The 14,486-nt window shown below is 49.6% G+C and overlaps 3 long non-coding RNA genes across 13 annotated transcripts in view; all 3 read left to right on the plus strand.

The window, feature by feature from the left end:
* Window positions 1–2,587: 2,587 nt before the first annotated feature.
* On the plus strand, window positions 2,588–6,866 carry LOC149524081 (uncharacterized). The gene is made up of 3 exons (XR_016350090.1): window positions 2,588–3,136; window positions 3,456–3,559; window positions 3,769–6,866. It is a non-coding gene; the product is annotated as an uncharacterized LOC149524081 (long non-coding RNA).
* A 4-nt stretch (window positions 6,867–6,870) lies between these two features.
* On the plus strand, window positions 6,871–13,534 carry LOC102450425 (uncharacterized). The gene is made up of 3 exons (XR_016350091.1): window positions 6,871–7,105; window positions 7,499–7,697; window positions 13,268–13,534. It is a non-coding gene; the product is annotated as an uncharacterized LOC102450425 (long non-coding RNA).
* Window positions 13,535–14,486, plus strand: part of LOC142830223 (uncharacterized) — a 47,937-nt gene continuing 46,985 nt past the window's right edge. For all 11 annotated transcript variants that reach the window (XR_016350073.1, XR_016350081.1, XR_016350086.1 and 8 more), the window contains exon 1: window positions 13,535–14,015. This is a non-coding gene — a long non-coding RNA (uncharacterized LOC142830223). The remainder of the gene's footprint in view (window positions 14,016–14,486) is intronic.

Here is a 14,486-nt window from a genome sequence, read left to right on the forward strand (position 1 = left end):
CTATTCTGCTCCTGCTCGAGCATAAGTCCTTATTCCGGAACACTGTTCCAGAAAAGGGCCAGTGTAGACAGCCCAGTAGTCTTTTCCGGAAAAAAGCCCCGATCGCAAAAATGGCGATCGGGGCTCTTTTCCGGAAAAGCATGTCTACATTGGTCACAGATGCTTTTCCGGAAAAAGGGCTTTTCCGGAAAAGCAGCCTGCCAATGTAGACGCTCCTTTTCCGGAAAAACTGAAAACGGAATAGTATTCCATTTTAAGCAGTTCCGGAAATTCATGCCAGTGTAGGCACAGCCTTAGAGTTATTCCTCTCCCCCAGCCCCCGATATCTGTTTAGTGTGCCTAGATTTTTCATAAAAGGGGTTTTTGCCTTTCTTTGCAGCACTGAGCAAAAGGATTGCTTAGGGGCTTGGTGACCCTTCTTCCTGGGATTATAAGGATGGGGAGGGGCTTGGAAGGAATTCCTATCATAGATCATTGCTCTGTAGGAAAGAAGTCTGGGGAAGTAGCTTGAGTGTTTGTCACAACCCATTTGGGTGGGTCACCTGTGAGGAATGTACCGTCTCATAAATCTCTTTGTGTGGTCCAGCCACTAGAGGCTGACAACCCCACTGCTATGAATGGGGGTTATGCTGACCTTCCATCTCAAGATATTTTTGTTCCCTACCTCCCTACTGGAAAGTAAAAGGACTGGGGAAGTATTCAGAAGCATTCTCCTGATCAGGGAAACAGTCTGATGTCTGTGCCATGTTTATTCTCTCTGAGTTGTGTTTTTAGAGGAGACTGTATGATGGACAGTGAAAGAAGTGAAATGCCCACTTGTCTGCCACTGGGCAGACTTGAACCTGGCCCTCTGGAGCTTAGTGTGGGAACCTCTACAGCTTGAGCTAAAAGCAAGCTGGCTCTTAGCTTAGGCTGTAGAGCCCACTCACTTTTATCTCTTGCTGTAAGCGGCCTAAGTGCCACTGCATGGGACAACGAACCACACGAGTTGTGTGGGTCACATTAGGGCATAGATGTGGGCTTAGGGTGGTGGAGATTCAGGGTCTGGTTGGGACATAGGGTACAAGAACAAGGCGCAGATGGGCAGTCTGGGCATGACGTGGGGTGCAAGAGCGGGCTAAGGGGTGGAGGTGCAGGGTCTGGAAAAGTGTGGGTCTGCAGGGTCTGGACAGGATGGGATAGAGGGCCAATTACCTGGGACATCTCCCATAGGTGTGCAAATACTGATACATTAGGGATGTAAACACCAGCTAAAATGTTAAGCATGTAACTGTTAAAATCTTACTAGTTACCCAATCATACACACTCCAGACTGTGCAGCTTTACACTGTAGAGAATCTGGCTACCTTGAAGCATGGCCGCCAGCTGCAAGTTGGAAGCCGGCTCCTCACTGAAGGCACCGGCTCCTAGCCGAAGGCTGTGCAGTGTGAGCTTTATATTATGGAGCACATAGTGCAGGATTCAGCCTATCAAGCTCATGGTCCCGTGTAATAGGGCAAGACATGCTGGTGCTGCAGCTATGCAGGATAAAGGGGGCAACAAGCCACAGAGCTCCTCCCCCCACATGGCTGGAGCACCAATGCAGCGTTGCCCTATTGCAGGGGAGGGGCGGGAATAGAGCATTCCAGCCTGCAGGCCCTCCAGTCAAATAGTGCCTTGGAAGGACCTCATCATACAATTAGGCAGCTTCAGTGTTTGGGATATCAAAGGACTTATTCCTAGAATTGGCCTGATCATTAGGCAGCTGGGTGCAGTTAGGTGAGGGGTCATTATCAGCTGGAGCAGGGATTTCCCATCATGCAATGCTTCCCTGATTTCAGTGCAGTTCCTCTGTTGAGCTTTCTGTTCTCCATTCTGTATACAATGCAGCAATGCGCATGTGGCTACTGGAGCTTTGGGGGGTGCAGGGGAAGAAGGGGGTCTTCCCCGATGTCTGCTGACTGGCTTTAGTGCAAGCAGAGACAGGGAAGGGCAGGGAGCAATTTTTCCATGAGTCTGCATGGCTGGACATGATGCCCTCTAGCATGCAGCCCTATAACAAAACCAACCGGAGCACAGCAGATGAGAGAATCACAGAAAGACTTGCTAAAATCAGTCCCTACTATTTGCTCCTGTGTTTGTTCCCATTGGCCATTACAAGACAAACCAATGGGAGAGGGACACACCTTGCACAGAGTAAGGAGTCACCGAAACAACGTTTGCAAAGCGACAGTGGAAATGGGTCACAGCGCGGGGGGGGGGGGGCAATCAGGGGCGCCCGTCCATACAGGAGAACTAGGCGGCCCAATATCGTGGAGAGGTTTGGAGATGGGGGCGCCGATTGCCAGCAGCTCGTCTCGGGCCGCCCCAGGGCAGTTCCCCCCGGCAACAGAGGAGCCCAGCGGAGACAAGGAGACGCCCCGCGGGTTTGACCCCCAGCAGGAGAACGCGCCCCGCTCCCCCCGAAGGCCCCCTGGCCCTGCCGCAGCGGCGGGTCCCTCCGCCCGTTGGAAACTGCCGGCCGCCGCCTCACCCCCGCCCAGGCCCTGCGCGTCCGCCGCGCCGCGTAGCCCCTTCGCCCGCGGCTGTACAGGTCCCGGAGCCGCTGGGCCACGCGCCGCGGGGGCGTCCCCCTGCTCGGGGACTTGACCTCATAGCACGTGCCCCCGCCGGACTTCTGGCGCACAGAGACGCTCCCCAACTGCGCAGGCGCGAGAGCCACCTTTTCGCGCCAAAAGAGGGTGGGGCATTTAAACGGGATTAACACCACCTGTTTCCCCCAACCCCGCCCTCGTGAGGCGATGGTATCGCCCAGCATATAAAAGGGCCGGTCTGGCGCGTGCTTCATCACACAGGAACAGATTCGCTGTCCTGGCACGTGCCGCTAGCTGCCTGGCAGAAAGTTGGTTATTGACTCGTGCGGCATGTTTCAAGCAGCCGGCTTCATGTTTCCGGTTGGTGAATGACCGGGCGGGGGATCAGAGCACCGAGCGGTCCCGCGGCTCCCAGCGAGGGCCCCGCCCCGCCCGCTCCCGGGTCTCCAGCTGCAGCGCGTGGGGCTGCCGGCGCGTGCGGCTCCCTCCTGGGCTGGCTTAACATGGCGGCGCGAAGAACGCGCGTTGGTCTCGCGCAGCATCTGGCCTTGCAGTGGCGAGCGGTGAGTGCGGCTTTTGGGGGCAGCGTGAGGGGGCGGGGCGCAGGGATCCCTCCTCCCCCGCTGGGTAGAGGGGGAAGAGACTGACTGGGTTGGTTTCCTGCAGTTGGGGCTGGGGCAGTGTGGCCAAGAGGCAAGGCTGTGAGCCAGGCCCCCTGCTTGGAGCCGGTGCCCAGGGAGAACTGAGAGAACAACCCACAGCAGCTGGCCGGGGGAAAGAGGGAGTGGAGCGGTGTGAGGGTGCTTCTGGGGAGGGGCTGTGGTATGAGGTGGTTGGGCTAATTACCCTAATGAGCACTTACTTCACTGCTGTTGTTTGCAGGGTCTGTTGTTAAAGGCTACACTGGGAGTGCTTCATTAAAGATAGGCCTCTGGAGGATGACTGAAATGGAGGCAAGGCTTTGAGATGGGCCTCCCTCCTTCCAGGTAGTATCCAAAGAGAATTTAATAACCATCCAATAGGGGAGCCTGCCTGGCAAGAGTCAGAGTGGAGCTGTGGTAAATGTGGCTATTTTGGGGTGGATGGGGAAGAATGGAAGTTGTGATGTGAGGTGACTGGGCTAAGTAGCCAAATGTCTGAGCACTTTGTTCACTGGTGTTGGTTGCAGGGCCTGATAGAAGAGGGTTTCTTGCAGGTGAGACTTCAGGGCAAAGCCTAGAGCTGGGCCTTTCTCTTGGATCTGGCAGCCTTACACAAAATGCAGCCAGAAGCAGAACTCACTGAGCAACATAGAGAAGTCCCATGGGAGATACCTAAGAGGATCTCAGATAAGTGTCTCTTTGGTTTGTGCTGTGAGGTGGTTGGGCTAGGTATCCAAATGTCCCCGCACTTCTCTCACCGGTGTGGATTTCAGGGCCTGATGTGAGAGGGTGTATTGGGAGTGTTTTGTTCCAGATGGATTCCCAAAAGACTGGATTGGAGGCAGGCTTTAAACCGGCCCCTCTGCTTGGAGCTTGCAGCCAGAGAACTGAGTGAGCAACGTAGAATAGTCTCCTGGAAAGTCTGATGCAGCTGCAGTAAGTGTGGCTTTTCGGGGCACTATGCTGCGAGGTGGCTATGCTAAGTATCCAAATGTCTGTCCCCTTCCTTCACCGGTGTTGGTTGGAGGGTCTGTTTGAAGATGGTGTATCGGTGGTAATTTCTTGCAGCTAGCACTTCAGGGGCAGCGAAGATCAGAGGCAGGGCTTGCAGCCAGAGACCTGAGTGAGCAGCCCACAGAGCACTTGGCTGAGGGAAAGTCCGACTGGAGCTCGGTAAGTTTGGGCTTTTTTGGGGTTGGGGAGAAGCAGGCTAAGTATCCAAATATCCATGCATGTCCTTAACTGGTGTTGGTTGGAGAGTCTTTCGGGAGAATCTGACTGGATTTGTTTCTTGCAGTGTTGGATTGGAGACAAGGCCCATGAGCTGGGCCTTTCTCTTGGAGCCGGCAGCTAGAGAGACTTGAGTGAGCAGCTGTGAAAGTAGAAAGAATTGTACTGTAAGAGAAAGATGAATTATGCTGTAATTGAATAAGCTGAAGGAATATTGTTTCTCTGAACAGGAAGAAGAAAAGTATGTTGTTGTTGTCTGTAGGGATGCAGATCAGATTTCCTATTAACTCAGGCCCACCTGGCTAGCAAAGGAACATTAGGTGTTAGGGAGAAAGCAAGTGAGATCACCAAGGAGATATGGACAGGAGATTGCTGTGTGCTTGACGTGGAAATGAAGATACTTGACTAGCCTCACTCACTAATCGTGTGAAGTTTTGCCCCCTCTTTTAATCCTGTTAATTTTGGCTTTCTTTTGAGTGTATAAATCAAGGGGTTTGAACTTTGTATGGCACTCACATTTTCTGGGTGCATTTAGCAGAGCGGCATTGCTAATAAACAGAGCGGTCTGACAAATCTGAGTCTTGTATGACTTTGACAATTTGGAGGTCCCACCGAGATGGCAACCGTCTTTGCTGAGGTTGTGTGATCCCTGACTGTCTTGCAGGATGACCGTGGCAGCCGGCACCTGGGCATTTGGCCCGAGCGGTCCTCTGCCAGAATGGAAAGGTGCACAACCACAGCGAAGTCTACGCCATGGAACCTGTTGGTTCCCGCTCGGTTCTGGTAGGGATCCCGGGATCTAACATCAGGACTCTGGTCAGGTCGTCACTTCTGTGTTTTGTCCGGACTGAGGACTGTCTTGTCTCTGTGACTATCCGTCTTCCCTGTGGTGTGAGTGAGTCTGGGAGCCATCCCTGTCCAGGGACTGGCTGACCCAAGGGGCTCCTGTCCCCGCGGTCTGCGTGACTGGAATCTGTACTATCGCAGCCGCACCGCATCTTGGATAAAATCCTTGGAGTGAACGCAAGGGCGATTGAGGCAGTAGCCTGTGGGCTTCTTTTGTGTGTTGCACTGGGCACCGCTCTGATGAACCCAGATTTCCTCCTTGTGTGATTGGTGTGTGAAGCCCTCCTGTATGGGTAACCAGACGTCTAAGCGGGGGGCAGTTCCCTCAAGGGACCCCGGCTCAGCTTATATATTTTAGAAAGGGTCCGGACCCCTGTAAACTTCTGGAAAAATGATCTAGATTGACTCTGGGGGATCCCAAAACTCAGTGGCCACTGTTAGGATCTTGGAACAAAGACCAAGTGGACGTCTTAAAAGACAAACTTGGCCGTCCCAAAACTAAATTGGCTAGAGGAGAGGTAGATTGCTTCATGCAGTGGTGGGCCGAGGCAAATCTTAGATGGACTGAATCGAAGTTCGCCTCCCTTAAAAATTCTAATTATAAGTAAAAAGCTTTATTGGAAACCTCCTCTCCCACTACCAGACCAAGCGCTTCCCTTTACCCCGTCCTCCGAGAAGACTCAGACCTGTCCCACTTGGAGCTATAAAGCCTGGACCCACACGGAGCTCCACTCAATTGTAAAAGGTTTTCCAGAGCCCCAGGAAAACCCTACCAAATTTGCAGAGGAATTTTTGCTAGTGTGCAATGCCTATGAATCCTCTGAAGCAGACCTCCTGCAACTGCGTAAGCTACTTATAACCCCTAGCGAGCAAGAAAAAAAAATGGCTCCTGATAGCAAATTGGCCCACCACTGAGCGTCCTTCTAATTTGCCAGACACTGGTCCTGACGCTGCCTACTGGAACAAATGTAAGAATCAAGTTGCCTTTCACCATTGTATAACAAGGTCTGTAATTAACTTGGAAACAATGTAACAAGGGTTGTCTAAATTCTCTATCACTAGTAAATCAAGATTGGAAATTTTTCTAAAAGATGCTGTAAATCAAGCTAAGCCCCTGCATGAGGCCATTCCCCAAGTATGGACTCCAAAAAAAATCAACGGGACGGCCATACGTTGCTGTAAACGGCAACAGAGAAAACCCGGGCAGCTATCACACCCGACTGACGTTTTTTTTTTTTCCCCGCAACATTCTGGTATACAGCGACGGGGTGAAAATGGACAGGGTGGAGCTGTGGTAAGGGTGGCTTTTTTAATGTGGATGGGGGGGGGGGGAATGGGAGGCTGTGATGCGAGGTGATTGGGCTAAGTATCCAAATGTCTGTCTACGTGGTTCACTGGTATGGGTTACAGGGCCTGGTGAGAGAGGCTGCATTGGGAGTGAATTGTTGCAGATAGGTCCCTGGAGACTGGATTGGAGGGAAGACTTTGAGCCGTGCCCCCTGCTTGGTGTTGGGAGCCAGAGAGACTTCAGTAAGCAGCCCGTGGACTTTCCTGAGGCCAACCGCTGTAAGTGTGGTTTGGAAGGGGAGAGGGCTCTGCTGGGAGGCGGTTGGGCTAACTATCCAAATGTCTGTCTACTTCGTTCACTGGTGTTGGTTGCAGGATCCTTTGGAAGAGGGTGCACTGCATTGCTTTGTTGCAAAGGAGACCTGGGGGCAAGGCTTTGAGCTGGGCCCCTCTGCTTGGAGCTTGGAGCCAGAGAGAACTGAGTGAGCAGCTTACAGGGGCGTCTCCTGGAAAAAGTCTGGAGCTGTGGTAAGTGTGGCTTTTCGGGAGGGTTATGTCATGAGGTGGCTGGGCTTAGTGTCCAAATATCTGTCCCCTTTCTTCACCTGATACTGGTTGGAGGGTCTGATGTGTGGAAGCAGGACTAAGGGAAAGGGGATTTGGGTGACCATTTCAGAGTTTGTCAGTAGCAGAGCAAGAGTCTGGGTCACTCTGACTCCTCTTAACATGAGAGCCAGAAGAGACGCTGTGTTCGCCTTTCTGTCTCTCCCACTATTGATAAGAGTGGAATGCTTACCTCAGTGAGAGCCTTGTGATAAGACAGTGTCTGATGGGAACTGAGTGGGCAGGGAAGTAATTGTTTAATGTTATATGTAATAGAAAAAGCATATATATTGGCTTTTAATTGTTTTGTATTTGAAGATCCGCTTATGGACATCTTCCCTTGCAATATTGCTCGAATAAACTGCCTCTGGCTACTTGTTGCTTAAACACAACGCAGAGTGAAGGCTTGTTTTCTTCCACAATTTGGTGCTGTGACTCGGATGGCAACGCCCGGGTGAGGGCAGCGGCAGCTCCTGCGGGCCGTCTCCCCTGCTAACCCCAAGGCGCCTTGCGAGAGGTAAGAGACCTTTTGAAATCTCTGAGGGGGTCAGAGGGAGGACTGCCCGTCGAGCCGTCTGCCTCGTTGGGCTCACGCCATCCGAACATCTTGAATCTGCAACAAGGTCAGACGCAAATCGGTTAGGGGGAGGTTGTTTTGTTACCCCCGAGTAGGCCTACGTTTATGCAGTGCTGGGAACTGCTGTGGTATTGGTGGTGCCGCCCCGGGTACGGGAGGAAATTGTATTGCGTCCGGACGTAAGGCACCTAGGTTTATGCAGTGCTGGGAACTGCTGTGGTTCTGGGGGGAAACGTGTTGTTTGCTGCCCCTGGGAGGAACAGTGTTGGTTGCCGCCCCAAATGTGGACGAGGTCCACAAAGAATGATGCATCTAAATGTTTAAGAAATTTCTGTGTAAAAAGCATGCTGAGTGTAAATGTAATGAGTATGAATGCCGCTGCCTAGGTCTCTGAGAAGTAAGCTGATTCCAGCCGCACCAGGGCTCTCCCACGAGGGAGTTTTGAAAGCAAGGGGGGTCAGCCGAACCTCGAGACCGAGCGGATATATGAGAGAGTGACGACTCTCCTTATTTTACGAACTGCTGCTAAAGTCTAAATCTTAAGTACTAGGATGGGGGGAGGTCAGTCTAAACAAGGTTCTTCGCCTTCGAAAGGCACCCCTGCGCATTATATGTACATGCATTATAATTCAAACACTTGCAGGTGTTTGAATGATTGGAATCTTTTCACAAGTGGTAATCCATCTAAACAGTTTCCAGTCCAGGGTACTTTTGATTATGATAAGATTCTATACCTCAGAGAAACCCTTAGTTCACCAAAAATCCCAAATGAGCAGTGGGGACCATTTGTCTATTGCTGGGAGGAAGCCACAAAGACTCCATGAGTCCCGAATGCGGAGTCTAAAGGACTCTCAGGAAAAACTAAAAACACAAGTACAGGATTTAAAATTAAAATGTAAGGCATCTGGATGTCTTCCCATCCAATCCACCTCCTTAGCTCCCTTGGCTCCTTTGTATCCCCAGTTAATTAAGACTAAGAGGGAGGAAGAGACAGCTGAAGATATAGTGGATTTCTTTAGCATTGCTCAAAGGCCGCCGCCGCCGGTCCATCCCCCTTCAACTTTCTCTTGGCAGGCTGTCTCTCCCGAGCAGTTGGCTGTAGCATCAAACTCATCAGCCCAGGCTTCACCCCCACAGATTCATCTTTCTGGAGAGAGTTTTTCTTCACCAACACTGCCTAGCAGTCAACAAACCGGGGGGGTTGATTCTGACCAGTCCCCCGGTTCGTTTAATTCTACCGGGTCCTACACCCCAATTGCAGCACGCACTAGAAATCAAATAGCCACAACAGTCCAGGGTACCCCTTTAGTCATGGCTCCCTTACGACAATTACCTGGTTCTGGAGATGTCCTAGTTACTGTACATGCCCCTTGGACACCAGGGGACCTTAATCTAGCTCAGGGATTTCCAAAATTCAGGGAGGAACCTGGGGAATTTAAAGAAGAACTCAAGATAGTATTCCAATGTTATGATCCTTCATGGGCTGACGTTAACCAGCTCTTACGAGTCATATTGCCACCTGAAGCCCAAAAACGGCTCACAGCTCAGGCAAACTGGCCAAATGCTGACCCTGGAAATGGGCAACCCCTGGCTGACGCTAAAGGCCGTCTGTTGGACGCCGTTTCAGAGGTTTGCCCGAAGAAAACTGATTGGATAAAAATCAGTGGCTGTAAGCAAGACAAAGGCGAACTCCCTGCCGATTATTTAGATAGGCTAACAAGGGTATTTGAGCAACATTCCGGGATTGCCCAACCAGCTGATAATGCCAAAGAGGCAGTAGGGGCTGCTTTTGTACAGGGACTTTTGCCAAAGGTTCAGCAACAGCTAAAGACAATTTGCATTGGCTGGCAAGCCAAGCCCCTTTCTGAATTGGTAGTAGTTGCAAATCATTGTGCAGCTTGCTTAGAGCAGAAGAAGGAAAATGCTGAATCAAAGCTTATGGCTTTACGGTTACAGACCTATGGAAGAAGGGGGGGAAGAGCCCGGGGTGGAGCACGGAGGAGAGGAAGAGTTTCCTCATGCCCTCCCCAGCAAAGGAGTACGGCATGTCATTACTGTGGCCAGGAGGGTCATTGGAGAAATGAGTGCCCGAACCTATCATCTCCACACCCCTCGTTGCCTCTTCCCCCTCCTCCTTTCCCAAACCCTGTTGCACCTGCCTTTTCTCCGCAAGTTAATTTTTACTAGGACAGCCTGAGGGAACGTAACTGCATCATGAATCCTTTGCTCCCCATTTCTCAAGCAGGGCCATATGTTAATTGTGAAATAGCAGGTCAGTCTGTAGCTTGTTTTGTAGATACTGGTGCTAGCAGATTTCCCCTCTGTTCCCTTGTCATGCTCATCTGTCACTGCTGTTGGTATTTCGAACCAACCCGTTCCTCATCCTGTCACAAAATCCCTTTCTGTTACTTTGGGACCCATTTCAGATCAGCATGCCTTTTTACTTAGTCCATCCTCCCCTGTGAATATACTGGGACGAGATCTTTTGTGCAAATTGGGCTGCACTATCTACTGTACTCCAGATGGAGTGTTCTTAAATGTCCCTGAGGAGAATACCAATCAAGTGCTGGCTACCCTGCAAACCGAGGAACCAGCCCAGCAGGGTTTGCCTCTCAGTAACGAACTTGTTGAGTTACTATCACAAGTCCCCTCTTACTTATGGTCCAAACATGTGAATGAGGTGGGGCAGATTTGGACAGCTAAACCAGTTAAAATTCTTGTTGATCCTTTGAAGCCTCTTCCTAGAGTGCCACAGTATCCGCTGCGCCCTGAAGCGGAAGAAGGGATTGCTCCAGTAATAAACTCTTTAATAGCACAGGGTATAATTGTTCCTGTTTCTAGCCTTTGTAATACTCCTATCTTCCCTGTAAAAAAACCAGGAAAGAATACCTATCGTTTTGTGCAGGATCTCCGTGCAGTTAATGCTGTTGTCCTGCCATCTTTTCCAGTGGTTCCAAACCCAGCTACCATTCTTTCTTGTATACCCTCTACAGCCACTTGTTTTACTGTTGTGGACCTTTGTTCAGCCTTCTTTTCTATTCCTATTGATCAAGATAGCCAATATTTGTTTGCTTTCACCTATAGGGAACGTCAATATACTTGGACCCGGTTACCTCAAGGGTATACTGAATCCCCATCTCTATTTTCTCAAATCTTAAAGAAAGACCTCGATGACATAGTCTTTCCAGAAAAATCTGTACTCATACAATATGTGGATGATCTTTTGTTAGCTTCCCCTTCTTTTGAATCCTGCAAAATTGATACTCTGGTTCTTTTGAAAGCATTGGCTACAAAAGGCCATAAGGCCTCCCAAGAAAAGCTTCAGTTGTGCCAGCCTAGGGTTCATTATCTGGGTCATGATATTTCACTTGGTACTCGACATTTATCAGATGCTCGCATTGCAGCCATTTTAAGAATGCCTAAACCTGTCACTATCTCGCAGATGAGAACCTTTCTGGGCATGACTGGGTACTGCAGACAATGGATTTTAAGTTATGCAGCAATAATTAAGTCGTTACAACTGCTTATTAAAACAGGTACCCCTGAACCCCTTCCATGGTCCCAAGAGGCTGAACAAGCCTTTGTGGCTATTAAGCCCTTTCTAGTGCCCCTGCTTTAGGCCTCCCTGACTATACTAAGCCATTTATTCTTTTCTGTCATGAACGTGATGGATTTGCTTTGGCTGTGTTGACACAGAAACACGGCGATAAACACCGGCCACTTGCCTATTACAGCTCTGCTCTGGATGCTGTAGCAATTGGCTTACCCCCTTGTCTTCGGGCTGTGGCCGCAGCAGCCTTGGCTGTACAATTATCTGAAGCTATAGTTTTAAGTTCACCTTTAACGCTTGCTGTGCCTCATGCAGTAGAAGCACTCTTGCTAAAAACCAAAACACAGCATCTGTCTACTTCTCGTCTCCTTAAATATGAACTTATTTTGTTAACCTAATCTCATATTACTCTGACTCGCTGTCCTGTCTTAATCCCGGCTTCCCTTCTGCCCGGGCCGACAGACGGCTCACCTCATGACTGTGTGTCTGTAACTTCTCTCCTTACCCGTCCACGGGATGACCTTACTGACATGCCCCTGCAGAACCCTGATCGTATATACTTTGTAGATGGTTCTTGTTCGCGTGATTCTAAGGGGAAATTAATTGCTGGATATGCTGTATGCTCTTTGCATACTGTGATTGAAAGTGCTGCTCTGACTTCTGTCCTGTCGGCTCAGATTGCAGAGCTCGTTGCTTTGACTAGGGTGTGTGTTTTGGCTCAGCATAAAACTGTCACTGTTTACACTGATTCTCGATATGCTTTTGGAGTGGTACATGATTATGGTTTGCTGTGGAAACAGAGGCTTTCTTACATCCTCTGGTTCCCCTATCAAGAATGGTCAATATGTGTCTGCTCTCTTAGATGCCCTTTTGTTACCCAAAGCTATTGCTGTTGTAAAGTGCACTGCACATCAAACCCTTCATGATGAAGTTACGCGTGGGAATGCTTTGGCTGATAAGGCGGCCAAGCACGCGGCCCTTTTTGCCCCCCCCTCGGGCTGAATGTACTTTTGCCTTAATGGAACAACCTCCTCTAGCTTCCCTAGACGATCTTGCTAGGATCCAGGAGATGGCACCAGAAGCTGAGAAACATTCTTGGAGTGTTGCTGGGTGCATATTACACCCTGATCACCTTTGGCGCTCCCCGGACGGCCGCCTGGTTGCGCCTAGGGTGCTCTTGCCCTATTTTGCTCGCGTGCACCATGGGGTGGCACACGTGAGCAAAGGGGGGATGATTAATGCTGTTAGTCGAGACTGGTTTGCACCAGATTTTTCTCCTGTGGCCCAGCACTACTGCCAACAGTGTACGATTTGCCAACAGCACAATGTTGGTAAGGCTGTTAAGGTAAAACAGGCAGCACATCCCCCTCCGCGGGGACCATTTGTAAATATTCAAATTGATTTTATTCAATTGTATAAATGCTGTAATTATGAATATGTACTAGTATTAGTTGATGTGTTTTTAGGCTGGATTGAAGCCTTCCCCTGTAGGAAGGCAGACGCCAAGACTGTGGTGAAACTTTTACTTAAGGATTTTATACCCAGATTTGGTATACCTGTTAGTATTAACAGTGATCGTGGTACTCATTTTACTGGACAGATTGTAAAAGAATTGTGTACAGCTTTACAGATCCAGCACAACCTCCACTGCCCCCACCACCCGCAGTCTGCTGGGACAGTGGAGCGCCAGAATGGGATTTTGAAAAACAAACTGGCCAAGATTTGTGCAGAAACTAACTTGAAATGGCCAGATGCCCTTCCATTGGCATTAATGAGCATGAGGGCCAGCCCGAATCGGAAAACTGGACTTAGCACACATGAGATCCTGACAGGGCGCCCGATGAGATTACCAGCAGCGCCCCCGCTGACCCTTGCTCAAATGGACATTCATTTAGTGGATGATATTATGCTTAAGTATTGCCAGACATTAATGAAGAGTATTAGGTCCTTTTATTCACAGGTAAAAGAAGCGTTACCCAAGGACCCTGAGCAACCGTGTCATCTGTTGGAACCCGGCGACTGGGTCTACATAAAGGTCCATCAGCGAAAGACTGCTCTAGCCCCATGCTGGAAAGGCCCTTACCAGGTCCTGCTGACCACCAACACCGCTGTGAAGTGCCAAGGGCTGCCTACTTGGACCCATACTTCTCACTGTAAAAGGACCACTCCACCTCGAGATGACTCAACTTCGACTACTGATGGGTTTGTCCCTCTTCCTGTTCCTGTTTCTTCTCCTACTAAATAGCAGGAAACGAGGGCAAGGTGAAGTGCTAGTAACCTCTCCCTTGCCCACTAACAGAACTAATATACCTCTGGTATATGTCAGAAGGACCAAATTGTTACAGGGTGATGTGCTAGTAACCTCTCCCCTGCATGAAGAAGAATCACTACTATTTCAAGGAAGAAGAAAAATTCACTCCCCTTACACTGCCAGAGTCCAGAACTTTTTAACAACAAAGGACATTAAGAACTGGCCCTGGTGGAAAAGGCGGAGCATTATACACTGGCAAGGAGGGACTTGTGGGACTCGCAGTTGGGAGTGTGGTGTTGAGTGGTTTGGTGGGTTTCTTCCAGGAGCTGCGATCTGTGCTTATGGGCAAATACCAGCAGAATGTACTGCACTCCCCAATTGGCTTTCGGACGATGAATACCAAAAGCACCTTGATGCCACCGCTCTCACTACCTCCTCCACCTCCACTGCCATTCCGGTAACATACCCAAATACTGATGATATTGTGTATTCTGATGAAATTCAATGGCCAAGGCCGTCACATCTGAGTGACATAGCTAAGTATTGTCTAGAAAATCTATTTTTCAAGGTTCCAAATTTTTCATTTGAGCGAACAATTAAATGGAAGTCAGATGGATCAGTGGAGATAGGGGTTTATGATATTACTGTATATGAACGTGAGCCACTAAATTCTAGCATTGAGGTAAGGGGGTTTTCTGATGGGGTTGACATGATGGCCATCCCCAGGGTTTGTAATCTGTTGACAGGAAGAGGGCCCTATTGTTGTTTGGTTTCCCAGTTAGCAAAAGGCCAAATTCAGATTCAGAGAATGTGTTCACCTAATGGAAATTTTACCTATACTAAGATAATTCCCTTAACTGATAATTTTGCCTGCGCTATTTTGCAATATACTCCTTCTTATGCTATTGATATTAATGTTGCTAAAAAT

Source organism: Pelodiscus sinensis, chromosome 7 (assembly GCF_052426305.1).
Source record: "Pelodiscus sinensis isolate ZL-2025 chromosome 7, ASM5242630v1, whole genome shotgun sequence".
NCBI classification, from domain to species: Eukaryota; Metazoa; Chordata; order Testudines; family Trionychidae; genus Pelodiscus; species Pelodiscus sinensis.